The sequence below is a fragment of the Sinocyclocheilus grahami genome, unplaced genomic scaffold, assembly GCF_001515645.1.
Source record: "Sinocyclocheilus grahami isolate Dianchi unplaced genomic scaffold, SAMN03320097.WGS_v1.1 scaffold163.1, whole genome shotgun sequence".
In the NCBI taxonomy this organism is placed as follows: Eukaryota; Metazoa; Chordata; class Actinopteri; order Cypriniformes; family Cyprinidae; genus Sinocyclocheilus; species Sinocyclocheilus grahami.
Genome location: NW_015505342.1, coordinates 61416 through 77585, shown reverse-complemented (window position 1 = coordinate 77585; position 16170 = coordinate 61416). Strand labels below are relative to the sequence as shown.

Genomic DNA, 16170 nt, shown 5'->3' with positions numbered 1-16170 from the left:
ATAGAGAGAGATTATATATATATATATATATATATATATATATATATATATATATATATATATACTGTAGATAGACAGACAGACACTGTAGATTGAGAAATACTATACAAAAACAGATTGAGGGGTGTCACGTGATGTGACGTGTGGCCAAGTGTGTCCCATACTCTGAATTTGTGCTCTGCATTTAACTCATTCAAGTGTGCACGCACACACACAGCAGTGAGTAGTGAACACACACACACACACTGTGAACACACACCCGGAGCAGTAGGCTCCATTTTTGCTGCAGCACTCAGGGAGCAGTTGGGGGTTCGGTAGGTTTACACTGGTGCGTTTTTGTTTTAAAACGCATAACGTTTGCTACGGTTACGCCTGTCATTTACACTACTCAGGCGTTTTCTTCCCTCGAAAACTGAGACTTTCGAAAATGCTGCAGACCCCGTTTTAGTAGCTTCGGGGTTGCGTTGTAGTGTAAACGGACCAAAACGGAGACTTTTGAAACGATGAAAACGATGGCGTGGCTGCCCACATTCGCTCTGCGTATCCTTGATGACCGTATAAACATCGCAAGAAATATTTAGTATGATGAATCATGATGAGAATCAGCACACGATTATAACAGTATATGGTTTGTCTGTTATTCAAGCCATCTCGGGTATTTTCATATGGATAATGTATATTTATTTTGCAATGCTAATCGACATGGCCTTTATAACTGAATAGAATACTATAAAACAAGAATCAGTTCATAGAAGGAAGTTATTTCAAACACTCGATCGACACTATAATACAAGCTTGGAGTAAAAATATGTAGTTATTAGGGTTGGGCCGATAGACGATGCCATCGTCCATCACCGATGGCTGACAGATATCCCGATGTTAAGCTGACATCGTGATTCCTGACATGTGCTTTTTTCCCCCCTCTTGTTTTTACATAGTGTTAATTTTGTTAATGAAAACTATGACGAAAACTGTTCCCATGACTTAAACGAAGACAATGACGAGACAACAATTAGGTCAACATGCAATATCGTTGACGATAAAAGACAAGACTAAAATGTATTCTAAAAAATAAAAACTACACAATCGCTTTTTATTTTCATAGGGAAAAAAAGGAGACAAAATATTATTGCGGACTGCTGTACACACCTCTACTACGCGAGTTTTCATGTGTGCATAGTTCAAAATCCCCAAATCTGGCAACCATGCACACACGCACTCGTTCTTGATAGCGGAAGCGCCGACGAGGATCTGAAAACACGGACAAACAAGTAAGCTGGATTTTAGCGATCTCCATGTGAGATGTTTGGCTTAAATGAAAGTGTCATTCAGTTAGTCTGTGTTCTGTCATGAGATCTCGACTATATTGTTTGCAATTGTGGTTGCTGAATAAATGCACTTACTCAACCACTGTTGTTTAAATTAATGAAACATTATTGCAATTTGGAATTACTCTTAAGAATTTTACTGTTATAATTTTGTTTGTTTTTGCCAGTTTTCATAATGTAGACAGGGAGAGTGCATATCTAAGTCTTTGATATTAATTTATATATTAAATAGCCTGTAATAAATCATTACACTATAGATGAGGTAAAATGAACCATGTGTACGAGTCCACATTCTGATGGTTTGTGCTTATTGGTGAAAGTGCAGTTGCTGAAATGTAAAAATACATTTCTCAAATGACAACAATCATTGCGATTTTATAATTTTGAGCAAAAATAACTTGATCAGTTTAACCATTATACAGCATGGTGAAAATGTGACAAGTTTTCATTGTTTAAACTAAACTAAAATGCTCAGACATTTAGTCGACTAAAACTTGACTAAACAAAAACAAGACAAGGTTGACTAAATAAGATAACTAAAAAGTACATTTGACACAGGACTAAGACTAAATAAAAAATGGCTGACAAAATGAACGCTATTTTTACAGTATATTCTGACCTGTACTTTGTGCTGTATTGTATGAAAGGTGCAAATAAATATACAATTTTTGCTCTACTTTGTAAGGTTTTGCAAATTTGCTCTACTTTGTAAGGTTTTAAGAATGTTTTTTGTGAACAATTTGCTCCTAAGAATGGTTTTACGAACATTTTGCATACATTTGATCTGCTCATGATAATGGTTTTGCAAACTATTTGCAGACATCTGCAGTGCTCCTAAGAATTGTTTTACGAACGTTTTTCACACATTCATTCCGCATGTCAGGATGCTGAGAAATTTGCTTTGCTCGTAAGAATGGTTTTACAAAAATATTTCTTTGTATTTCTCCCAGCATCTAAAATGACAACTTCCTCAAGTTGCCTGAGGAATAAATAACAGTAACAAAACAGTAACGCTAAATAAAGAATTTAGTGCAAAACAACTTGTGTTAGTCTTCTAATTAAATAAATATAGCCATTTTTATTGTTAAACTTTTGTATGTACTTAAACTGCTTGCCATTGATGCTTTTTATTAAATTGACATTTGAATGCTATATTGTACATTAATGGCTTGTTTCCACTGAGCGGTACGGTACGGTACAGTACAGTACGATTCGGTATGGGCAACCCTAATCAGGCTTGCGTTTCCACTTCTAATAGTACTTGATAGGCGTGGTGTAGGCTATGCCGGAAAGTAGCGATCGACAATGAACCGCGACAATAAGCACAACTCTGCCTCTTTTTGTTAAATGTCAGTTTTAATGAACAATAGTAGCCATTATAAAAGTATAAGTACAAAGTATAAGAGGCTTATATAAGAGGAAATAAAGACAAAAGCAAACAGTTCAGTCAAACGTATGCTACAAAGTCAGCGCTGTACTACGGTAAAGTTCAAAATAAATATATAAAGTTAAACATAACTTTGTGCTCAGCCAAAACGATATGACCAGGAATAAACAATAGATTCATGAGACCACGAATGCCTTTTAAATATAGCCTACCCAAAACCTTAATAAATAAAGTATTAAAAAAAAGAAATATATATATATAGCTGCTCTATGTGGATACATGAGCACTGAGCGTCCGCTGATCGCCGAAATCGGCATAGCAAATTTGCAAATAGGAGCTATCTTTATAAATAAACCGCAGATTTGAGTTTTAAACAATTACATTTTCGCCTGAAAAAACCTTAAAACTACATTTCATGACACAATAACAGTAATATTTAGAAAATTACGCGGGTTTTTGGGCAATGACGTTTCACAAGTCCACAAGATCGCATATTGAGAAACTGCTATTGTCTGTATGAAAATATAAAATTATTAAATACGCGGTTATATTTTTGTGTTTGCGCACTCTGATGTAAATAAGCTCAACACTCATGGACAGCAGAGCGGAACGAGTGAAGGACGCTTTATCCCCTTGTATCACTCAAAAGTGACGATTCTAGTCAACCAATCAACGTTCTGCGGTGAGTTTAGCTCCACCATTCTGTTCATAATGTTTTTTTTTTTAGAATGATTTGCACAAACAATTAGCTTGTAATGGCTTTTTGTTAATGATTTACATATGAATTTGTAATGTTCATCATGGTTTGTGAATGATTTGCACAAAGATTGTTTTTTAGGAATGGTTTGTAAACAATTTGCAAAGAAATTTGCTCTGCTTGTAAGAATAGTTTTACGAACATCTTGCAGAAATTAGCTCCGCTTGTAAGAATGGTTTATTTTCATATGGAATTCCTAATGTTCGTAATGGTTTTGTGAATTATTTGCATTCAGAATCAGAATCAAAAAGAGCTTTATTGCTCTTTATGTTTGCACACACAGGGAATTAGTTCTGGTGACGGAAGCTTTCAGTACACAGAGACAACAACAACTGTTTCAGCAGCTCCTGTGGCAGGTTGAACTTCCTCAGCTGGCGAATGAAGTACAACCTCTTCTGGGCCTTTTTCACAATGGAGACAATGTGAGTGTCCCACTTCAGGTCCTGAGAGATTGTGGTGCCCAGGAACCTGAATATATATATACAGAAGTGAACAAAAATTGTATGTACAGTTGTGGTATATAGATGGAATAGAATAGAATTTACAAGGAATGGAATAAGGGTAGTAACAGTAGGGAGAACATTTAACTGTTCATGAGGTAGATTGCCTGGGGAAGAAACTTTTCTTGTGCCTGGCTGTCCTGGTGTTCGGTGCTCTGTAGTGCCGACCAGATGGTAAGAGATCAAAAAGGAGATGGCTTGGACGTGAGGGATCCAGAGTGATTTTCTGAGCCATTTTTCTCACTCTGGATGTATACATTTCTTGAAGGGTGGGCAGGGGAGCACCTGTAATCCTTTCAGCAGTCCAAACCGTCCTCTGTATTCTTCTAATGTCTAATTTTGTAACTGAGCCAACCCAGACAGTTATTGAAGTGCACAGGACAGACTCAATGATGGCCGAGTAGAACTGTGTGAGCAGCTCCTGTGGCAGGTTGAACTTCTCTCTGTTGGGCCTTTTTAACAATAGTCAATGTGATTGTCCCACTTCAGGTCCTGAGAGATGGTGGTGCCCAGGAACCTGAATGTGTCCACTGCAGCCACAGTGCTGTTCATGATGGTGAGCGGGGAGAGTGCTGGTGGGTTTCTCCTGAAGTCCACTATTATCTCCACTGTTTTGAGCGTGTTGAGCTCCAGGTTGCTAAGACTGCACCAAACAGCCAGCTGCTCAACCTCTCTTCTATATGCAGAGGCCGATGACTGTAGTGTCGTCTGCAAACTTCAGGAGCTTGACAGAGGGGTCAGTAGAGGTGCAGTCATTGGTGTAGAGGGAGAAGAGCAGTGGGGAGAGAACACACCCCTGAGGAGCGCCAGTGCTGACGGTGCAGCTGTTTGATGTGAATTTACCAATTCTCACTAGCTGTTGCCTATCTGTCAGAAAACTGGTGATTCACTGACAGATAGAGCTAGGGACAGAGAGCTGGGTTAGTTTGGTCTGGAGGAGTGCTGGGATGATTGTATTGAAGGCTGAACTGAAGTCCACAAACAGGATCCTCACAGAAGTCCCTGGTTTGTCTAAATGTTGAAGGATATAATGCAGTCCCATGTTTACTGCATCATCCACAGACCTGTTTGCCCGGTAAGCAAACTGCAGAGGGTCCAGTAAGGGTCCAGTGATGTCCTTCAGATAAGCCAACATCAGTCTCTCAAACGACTTCATGACCACAGGGCTGTAGTCATTCAGTCCTGTGATTTTGGGTTTCTTTGGGATGGGGATGATGGTGGAGCGTTTGAAGCAGGCAGGGACTTTGCACAGCTCCAGTGATTTGTTGAAGATCTGTGTGAAGATGTGGGTCAGCTGGTCAACACAGGTTTTCAGACAGGCTGGTGAAACATCATCTGGGCCTGGTGCTTTCCTTCTCTTCTGTTTCCTGAAGACCTGACGCACATCATCTTCACTGATCTGAAGTGCAGGAGGGGGAGAGGGGGGTTGCTGGAGGTGATAATGGCTGTGTAGAGAGATGGTCAGAGCGGGAGTGGGGTGTGAGACCGGGAGTTTCAAATCTGCAGTAAAACTCATTCAGGTCTTCAGTAAGTTGTTAATTCACCTCAGTGCTGGGGGATGACATCTTGTAGTTTGTGATGTCTTTCAGACCTTTCCTCAACCTCACGTTTGCTGAAAACTGGTTTCCCAACTTTTTAGAGTAGCTCCTCTTAGCCATTCTGATCTCCTTTGTCAGTGTATCCCGAATGTTCAGCAGTTCATCCCTAGTAAAACTTATTGTGTTTGAAAAACAACAGACAGGAAAAACTAACAAAAACATTAAAACAACTGAAGAGCTCCACATCGAGGCAGCCATATGCGGCGCCATCTTGGATCTCAATAAGTGCTCATAAGTGGTTTTGTGAACAATTTTCTGAGAAATTATTCATGAATTTGTTCTGCTTGTAGGAATGGTTTTTACGAACAATTTCAAAAGAAATTTGTTCTGCTCATTAGGATGGTTTTATGAACAGTTTGCAGTTACATTCTCTTTGTGTGTAAGTGATTTCATAAATGATTTACAAATGTAATTCATAATATTAAAAATGGTTTTGTGAATATTTGCACAAAGATTAGTTCTGTTCTTAAGAATGACTTGACTTTGAGAAGCGGAACTAGAAATCAGGAAATAAAACATTTTCAGTGAACGATTGACACTTGTGTACGCAACGTCACAACACATTGTTAAAGAGTCATTTTCGTTTACTTCAAACTAAATATGGCGTCCACCCTGACCAAAGTCTTCCAGAATTCACTGGCCATGTTTTTTGTTCACTGGAAATGTATAGAAATATTTGAACAATTGACACCCAGGTACACAGGAGTATATTGTTGTAAGTTTTAACTCCTTCAATTTAAGTTATAGTTCACCCAGATTTGTCATCATTTACTCACCCTCAGGTTGTTCGAAACTTGTAAGAATCATTCTTTTGCTGAGCACAAAAGAACATATTTTGAAGAAGGTTGGTAACCAAACAGCTGATGGTCCCCATTGACTTCCATAGTATTTTTCTCCATACTATAGAAGTCAATGGGGCCTATTAACCATTTGATTAGCAGCATTCTTCAAAATATCTTTTTTTTATGTTCAACAGAAGAAAGACATTTATACAGGTTTGGAGCAACTTCTAATTTTCATTTCATTTTTATCTTTTGGCTGAATTATCCCTTTAAATGTATCCACTCTGATTAAAATCTACTAGAATACAGCAGTCTGATTCTTGCATTTCTAAAACTGGCATTGCAGAGTCACAAATTGTGACATGAAAGTAAAGACCCAGACAATGTAAAAAAAGAAAAGAAAAAAAGGACTGTGCAAAAAGAGTGAGCGAGAGACAGGTACAGAATGAGACAGTGTGAGGACAAGGGTGTTTGTGGAAACTACAAATATTACTGGCACACCTCTGGACAGAGTAATAACAGCAGAGATGAGCGTTGTGCTTTTGAGACCTGTGAAAGAGCTCTCTTTCTCCCCTCCATCTCATTCAGAGCCGTGGCTCTAAAATCACTTAAAATCCCCACATTTCTTCTCACGTCACCCCTTGGCATTGATAGTCCGCCTCAACAGAGGTCAATGGGTTAAATGGGTTAAATAAACACCCCCGCCAGCGTAATATCGAGGCAAACAGAACAAGGTGGACAAAACCACATGAAATGAGATAAAATATCCGACACTGGTGTCAAATTACTGGGCTGCGTCGTATAAAAGGATCAATGTTGAAAATGATCTCTTGTTTGATTGATTAATTTAATTTTGCTGCGAGCGAGTCATTAGACCAGCGAGATAGTAACTGTGACAAATTTCAATGACTATAAATGTTTATTCCTAATGTAAACTAATGTGCCGCACAAGAACTCCATGTAGTAATCGGATAATTTTGTAGTGAGTACAATAGTAAAATAAATGATTTTAATAACTTAGTGGTAATATTGACAGGGGAAACTTATCAAAACTTTTAGCTTATTATATTATCGTACACGCAATTTTGGGTGACATGAGCGATGACTGGAGGATGGGAAATATGTCAGCTAATGACAAGATCTCCTCCTGGTTTAGCTCAAACAAAACCATGCTGCATATTACCAAATGGCTTAATAAATCAAAGCAAATGACAAACAGATTTGGAGGAAACCGTACCTCCTCTGGTCTGCCCAGCACCGGGGTGCCAGTTAGAAGGATGGCACGCTTGGCGTTCTGAATGATTGGCACCAATATTTTACTACGAGCTGCGTTGCGAGATTTCAGGTAGTGGGATTCATCCACTAGGATGACACAGAATCGTTGTTTGTTCAGGGCCTCCAGCAGGGGGCCTGCGTCCGTCGTGAGCAGCCCGTACCCAAGTATAGTCACTTTGCCAGTGCCAATGCTCCTACAAATCAACAACAAAACAACTTAAGAATTCAAATGTGCAACAAAATTCTTATTAGCTTTCTCAAATGTACCTTGTACTTTTTGTTCGAGTCATAATGCTAAAAAAACACCAAAATGGCTGCTGTCCACCACAAAAACAACATGTCTGCTGATGTAACCAAGGTGACGGTTGTGGAAAAATACAATATTAAAATAATAGTTAACCCAAAAATGAAAACTGTCACCATTTACTCGCCAAACAGTTGCCGGTAGCCATTGACTTCTATATTATACTATGTATGTCTGTTGTCTTAAAAGACTTAACTACAGGCTTCATACACAATCTATACAAGCACAAAATAAGGTTTTCCACTAATTTACTAAACAATATTTAAAGATTTTATTTAACTTTACAAATTTTAACCTTGCAGCTTCCAGCTGTACTTGCGAATGCATCACATTACAAATGTTATGCATTGCAATTGGCATTACAGAATTAACTTTTTTATACTATAATATATACAACCACAACAGCTAAATTTTCAGATTAGAAATGTCACACAACATCTCCATGAAAACGAAGTTAGGTTAGGTTGGGCATATGGGCTTTGACATCAACAGCAAATGTCGAAAATAACTATAATCAATTATATGGTTAGTTACAATTAGCATTTAGCATTACCTTTTTGTCTAAAACAAAAATAATTTTGGGTCACGACTTGCAAACTTACAAATCTGTCACAACAGAAACTGTGTACACTTAGATATATTTATAATAGTTTACATTATTAGTGTTTTCATTGGGCGTAAAAGCATTTAACGTTTTTTTAGCCTCATAGTTTTCCGATACAGACTGTCTAAAGATGCCAGCCATACACTGAAAGAAAATGATGTTTGCTCCTGCTTTGCACTATGTGAGCCATTAGAGTTAAAATATCATTCACCATGCTGACAGGCCTTCATCAAGCTCAGAGGGAGATGTTGCCATGGTAACGACTTTACAGGTCGACTCAACCCCGGGCCAGAATTCTCAGGGTAAACAGAGCAATTTGTGAGCCTCTTTTTAGAAGCATCAATAACAGGCAAAAAGACAACATGACCCTCTGACTGCACAGGCTGTACAATCAATCCCAGCATCCTCTGTGGAAGGGCAGCTCTTGCAAGCTCTCTCCCAGTCCTAAGATAGAGCTGAAGTATTCTTTGTGCCAGATTTGTAGCCGTAAAAGATGAGCTAATTTAGGATTTGTTTAATATTTCTCCAGGGAGGTTATTTGATTTCATACGTCTGCCGTGTAATTTGTATTGTGGTATAATTTTGTAGTCACTGAACATGAGATTTTACTTCCGTTTTGTATTTCTACAGGCTGAAAATCTGCAAGAATGGATTTCATAACTTTCTAAAGCTACTCATAAAAGTGTGACACACAGGGGGGAAAAAATATTAATAAATCGAGAGATTTCTTCCTAACTTTTCCGGAGGCTTCTGCAAAGTCATACTCAGTCATAAATTTGATGAATCAATGTTGCCACTATGATTAAACTCACACAAAGAATCAATCTTTCTCGGTCACCAGTGCAGACGTCCTCTAGTACGGTCCACTGGATCCCAACGAACCGATGTCCCCCTTTTTTTCAGGGACTGCAAAACAAACTTAAACGATCGATTACCAAGATGCCCATTCGGTGTGTGTCTAAATGTAGCTACAATTTATACGTCATTAAACTTCCTCCTTTTAGGTTGTTTAGTGGTTGTTTGGATATAAATATGACTCTTGAAATAGCATGCAATGTTTTCCAGATGGTGCGCTCTCTCAAAATGTCTCTGCAATGCATGTGTGTACTGGAAAAGCAATATGCAAATATTGTGACAATTACTTCTTTTAAATAAATGAATATATAAAAAAAAAATATAATAAAAATTTTTCAGGGACTGCAAAACAAACTTAAACGATCGATTACCAAGATGCCCATTCGGTGTGTGTCTAAATGTAGCTACAATTTATACGTCATTAAACTTCCTCCTTTTAGGTTGTTTAGTGGTTGTTTGGATATAAATATGACTCTTGAAATAGCATGCAATGTTTTCCAGATGGTGCGCTCTCTCAAAATGTCTCTGCAATGCATGTGTGTACTGGAAAAGCAATATGCAAATATTGTGACAATTACTTCTTTTAAATAAATGAATATATAAAAAAAATATATAATAAAAAAATATAATGTATATAATAATATAAAATAATAATAAAATTAAAAAAAAAATATATATATATATATTATGCAATGTTTTCAAGTGTGCTCTTTCAAAAAAGCTTCTGCAACTTTTATTATTATTATTATTATTATTATGAAAGCAATATTCAAACATTGTGGCAGTTACTTCTTTTGAATAAATCAAATAATAATATATATAAGAATGCATATAATAATTAATATAAATATAAATAAAACAGTAATATATAATATATATATAATATTAAATAAAAACTAGAATATAAAATAAATATATGAAAATAATATTAATATTTTACATGCAGTTCCCCTAAAAAAATATATAAAAATATTCAGCAAATATTCTGTAATGTTTTAAAGATGGTGTGCTCTTTTAAAAATGTCTCTGAAACGTATGCGTTTAAGCATTACGGATTTTAAGCAGATTTTTTTTTATGGAAACAACACGCATATACTGCAACTTTTATTATTATTATTATTATTATTATGAAAGCAATATTCAAACATTGTGGCAGTTACTTCTTTTGAATAAATCAAATAATAATATATATAAGAATGCATATAATAATTAATATAAATATAAATAAAACAGTAATATATAATATATATATAATATTAAATAAAAACTAGAATATAAAATAAATATATGAAAATAATATTAATATTTTACATGCAGTTCCCCTAAAAAAAAAATATAAAAATATTCTGCAAATATTCTGTAATGTTTTAAAGATGGTGTGCTCTTTTAAAAATGTCTCTGAAACGTATGCGTTTAAGCATTACGGATTTTAAGCAGATTTTTTTTTATGGAAACAACACGCATATATTATGACATTTACTTTAGATTTTTTTAATAATACTAAATATTATATACACACACACACACACACACACACACACATACATATAAGGTGTAAATATCATTACTTACGATGTTAACTCTAAGAATCCATTTCACTATGGAGAAAATCAATGCAATTTTTCACTTGTTCACTTCCTGAACCCAAGTGATGAGCTCTATTGAACTTAAATTTGTCTTACATTGTATTGGTCTTGCTTTCCACCAATTTGATGTCTCTGGGGTCGAGTTCGGGAATCCACTTCTCCAGCTCTTCAATCCAAGTGTATTTCAGAGATGAAGGCACCACAATCAGCAGAGGCCATTCCTGTTTGAAGATATACGCCACCGAAATGGCCTGGATCTTCTTTCCCAAACCCATCTGATGGAGAAGATGGTGGTTAGACTCTCTAAAAAACCGAAGTGAATTAGAATCAAGAAAATCGAAACGCTCTTACCTCATCTGCAATCATGCACCTGCAAAACAGAAATGAAAACTAATGACGCACATCACACTTACAGTTTCAGAGTTCAATGACGATGACCCACCCAAACACCAGAATCAGTTGTCTCTAAATAATTACCCTCTGCATCACGTTTTTAATTTCTTCCCTAAACCGATGTCCAGAGAGGCGCGTATTGATCCAGGCAATATTGTGAAAGCAGGGCCTTCCTAGCCAGTGCACATTGCTCAATATAATTTCCCGCACACCTGAACTCAGCGGCCAATTTCTCGCTGGCAGCCGACGGCATGGAAAAACTCAATCCCGAAGCAGAGGTGTGTGGAGCTGCGGTGTACAGGGGTTTATTTAAAATGCCCATTCATTTAAGACCCCAATAACCAACTAATACAGGCCGTGAATCAATCAAGCTGCTCCCCTAAATGAAGTTTACCCAGCATCCTGAGCTCAGCATGTTGTCGTTGAAGATATGGGCCACTTGAGTCCTAATCAATGCAGCAACAAAACGTTACAAAGACCCATATTGTACACTTTTGTAGTTTTACATTTTTAATTCTCGCTCCCTCCAGACGTCTACTTAGAATAACAGTCAACCAAAAAAATGACCATTTTACAACCCTTTGAATTAAACAAGCTGTTTTTGTTCCTGTACTTCACGAGTCAATTTCAAAATGTTTTGAGTGAATTTAAATATTTGGAAACTATTTAATACAGTCAATATAATCATTAAATTAAGAAATCAAATATACAGATATTACACTAACATTTTAAAATATGGAACGTTACGGTTTATGTAAAAAAAAAAATTAGAAACAATATATAAATATAAAATAAATGTATTATTTTATCATTTTAAATAAATATTTAAAATGTTTAAGGAAAAATAAAAAAAACAATATACAAATTAAAATACATTTAAATGTTTTATTTTTTTTATTTTAAAATGTTTAAATAAGGATTTAAGAATGTAATATTAAATTGTTTATATAAGATAGTAGAAAGACATAAAAGACTTGTGTGTATTAAATATATATTTCATTTAAAGTTTTAATGTTGACATTCCTGAATAAAGCTTTTTTTGCCATTTATTTTTGATGAATGATCCGAGTAGACTGGGGAGGCAGCTTTGGATTGTGATCATTACAGTACAGTACAGTATTACACATACTACATCAAACAACTTCAAAAGAAAAGAACACATAAAAAAGTGTTTTATGAACATCTTGTACACACTTTTCCTCTCATTCCTAGCGTTTACTATATGACAAATCCACAGACATCTCAAGTTTCCTCGAATGCCACCTGAAGACAGATGCAAACAAATAGTAAAACAGCCTACAACGTTCGTTTATATCCTGGTGATAACGTTCCTCATTTTGGATAGTGAAATGTCACCCTGCTCCCCGAGTCGCCCGCATCCATTGTTCAAATGCTGGATCTACTCATTAGAGGGGAGATGTTTCCTCTTTTTCATCTTTCTTTCTTTTCTTTTTTTTAAGTAATGCCGAGAGACACTGATCTTCTGCGAATTCTTTCAGGGGAATAAATTTAATTGCTCATGTGTTGGCCGATGTTCAAGAATTTACTGGGAACAAATGAAGCAGATACATGCAGGGCCACAAAATGAAAGAGCTTTGCATCTTTTTTGTTTATTTGCTCTTTTGGGTTTATTATTAATGTGGATTCCAGCAACGACGTACGGGGCGGCCGTTATAAACGCACTCCCTTGTCACCGGCGCATTTAGCTAATGCTGATATGATATTTGCATACGGTGTACAAATACAGTGCTTTCCAAACAACAGTACATTCAACAGGAGGACAATGTATTGTAACAATTGTAAAAACAACAAATCCATCTTTATTTATACAAACTAAAAGTAATATGGTATTAGGTAATAATAATAATAAATGAATACATAGCCTACATACACACATATATATATATATATATATATTAGGGGTGGAATGATACATGTATTCGTACCGAACCAGCACGGTACGGACATCTCGGTTCGGTGCATGAGGCCTTACAACGAATACAGGCAATTCACCCCAATCCAGAAGGGGGAGCCCACAGCAATGCAATGCTGTTTGATAACCGGCCGCCAGCAGAAGGACAGCGAATGTCATGAGTTGCACGCACTTGAAAACAAAGCCCACTAGACAGTGACCATGTGCTGATTCCATGTGCTGATTCTAATTCGGCCAATTTCTCGCTGGCAGCCGACGGCATGGAAAAACTCAATCCCGAAGCAGAGGTGTGTGGAGCTGCGGTGTACAGGGGTTTATTTAAAATGCCCATTCATTTAAGACCCCAATAACCAACTAATACAGGCCGTGAATCAATCAAGCTGCTCCCCTAAATGAAGTTTACCCAGCATCCTGAGCTCAGCATGTTGTCGTTGAAGATATGGGCCACTTGAGTCCTAATCAATGCAGCAACAAAACGTTACAAAGACCCATATTGTACACTTTTGTAGTTTTACATTTTTAATTCTCGCTCCCTCCAGACGTCTACTTAGAATAACAGTCAACCAAAAAAATGACCATTTTACAACCCTTTGAATTAAACAAGCTGTTTTTGTTCCTGTACTTCACGAGTCAATTTCAAAATGTTTTGAGTGAATTTAAATATTTGGAAACTATTTAATACAGTCAATATAATCATTAAATTAAGAAATCAAATATACAGATATTACACTAACATTTTAAAATATGGAACGTTACGGTTTATGTAAAAAAAAAAATTAGAAACAATATATAAATATAAAATAAATGTATTATTTTATCATTTTAAATAAATATTTAAAATGTTTAAGGAAAAATAAAAAAAACAATATACAAATTAAAATACATTTAAATGTTTTATTTTTTTATTTTAAAATGTTTAAATAAGGATTTAAGAATGTAATATTAAATTGTTTATATAAGATAGTAGAAAGACATAAAAGACTTGTGTGTATTAAATATATATTTCATTTAAAGTTTTAATGTTGACATTCCTGAATAAAGCTTTTTTTGCCATTTATTTTTGATGAATGATCCGAGTAGACTGGGGAGGCAGCTTTGGATTGTGATCATTACAGTACAGTACAGTATTACACATACTACATCAAACAACTTCAAAAGAAAAGAACACATAAAAAAGTGTTTTATGAACATCTTGTACACACTTTTCCTCTCATTCCTAGCGTTTACTATATGACAAATCCACAGACATCTCAAGTTTCCTCGAATGCCACCTGAAGACAGATGCAAACAAATAGTAAAACAGCCTACAACGTTCGTTTATATCCTGGTGATAACGTTCCTCATTTTGGATAGTGAAATGTCACCCTGCTCCCCGAGTCGCCCGCATCCATTGTTCAAATGCTGGATCTACTCATTAGAGGGGAGATGTTTCCTCTTTTTCATCTTTCTTTCTTTTCTTTTTTTTAAGTAATGCCGAGAGACACTGATCTTCTGCGAATTCTTTCAGGGGAATAAATTTAATTGCTCATGTGTTGGCCGATGTTCAAGAATTTACTGGGAACAAATGAAGCAGATACATGCAGGGCCACAAAATGAAAGAGCTTTGCATCTTTTTTGTTTATTTGCTCTTTTGGGTTTATTATTAATGTGGATTCCAGCAACGACGTACGGGGCGGCCGTTATAAACGCACTCCCTTGTCACCGGCGCATTTAGCTAATGCTGATATGATATTTGCATACGGTGTACAAATACAGTGCTTTCCAAACAACAGTACATTCAACAGGAGGACAATGTATTGTAACAATTGTAAAAACAACAAATCCATCTTTATTTAGACAGTAATATGGTAATATGGTATTAGGTAATAATAATAATAAATGAATACATAGCCTACATACACACATATATATATATATATATATATATATATATATATTAGGGGTGGAATGATACATGTATTCGTACCGAACCAGCACGGTACGGACATCTCGGTTCGGTGCATGAGGCCTTACAACGAATACAGGCAATTCACCCCAATCCAGAAGGGGGAGCCCACAGCAATGCAATGCTGTTTGATAACCGGCCGCCAGCAGAAGGACAGCGAATGTCATGAGTTGCACGCACTTGAAAACAAAGCCCACTAGACAGTGACCATGTGCTGATTCCATGTGCTGATTCTAATTCTGAGTATACTTTAAAGGCTTGTGCACTCAACTGTTTGCGAAATGGAGCTTTGTGCTCGTGTATTCTACCTCTCTCATTCGGCACAAATCCAAATATTACATAATATTTCTATATTTGCGATGTAACGTATCTGAATGCTAAACTATTACTTATTATGTAAATTGTAGGATTTGTACTTCGGTCTCGTTCCAACGGTGACACAGGCGGGCGCTTTTATTTGTGTACACTCACAATGAAAACAAAACATTGTGCTTTTGTAAAATAAAGAAAACAAATAGGATGTCGCTTTCTGCCATTTGAGTTTCCTTTCTGTGAACAAATTAAGCCCGTCACAATAATGAACTGAAACTCGGCGTATATAGGTTACGTAACGTGTCGCACTGTTTTTTTCTCTTGTTTATCTGTAACCTAAATTAAATATATTTCAAGAATTTATTCCTTGTAGGTATATATGTACTGCAGATTTTATATATATATAACCTAATGCAATAATATTTAGTATTTTCACATCTAGGTGGAATTTTTTGTCTGTTCAAAATAAATGAAAAGAAACCGAGCATAGTATATTTGTTTTTTTCCCCCTGTTGTACCGAAATCGTATCGAACCGTGACCTTCGAACCGAGGTACGTACCAAACCGTGAGATCTGTGTTCCGTTCCACCCCTAATATATATATATATATA

The 16170-nt window shown here is 36.2% G+C and overlaps 1 pseudogene; it reads right to left on the bottom strand.

Moving 5' to 3' along the window:
* Nucleotides 1-16170, bottom strand: part of LOC107593076 (DNA annealing helicase and endonuclease ZRANB3-like) — a 76939-nt pseudogene that overhangs the window by 43196 nt on the left and 17573 nt on the right.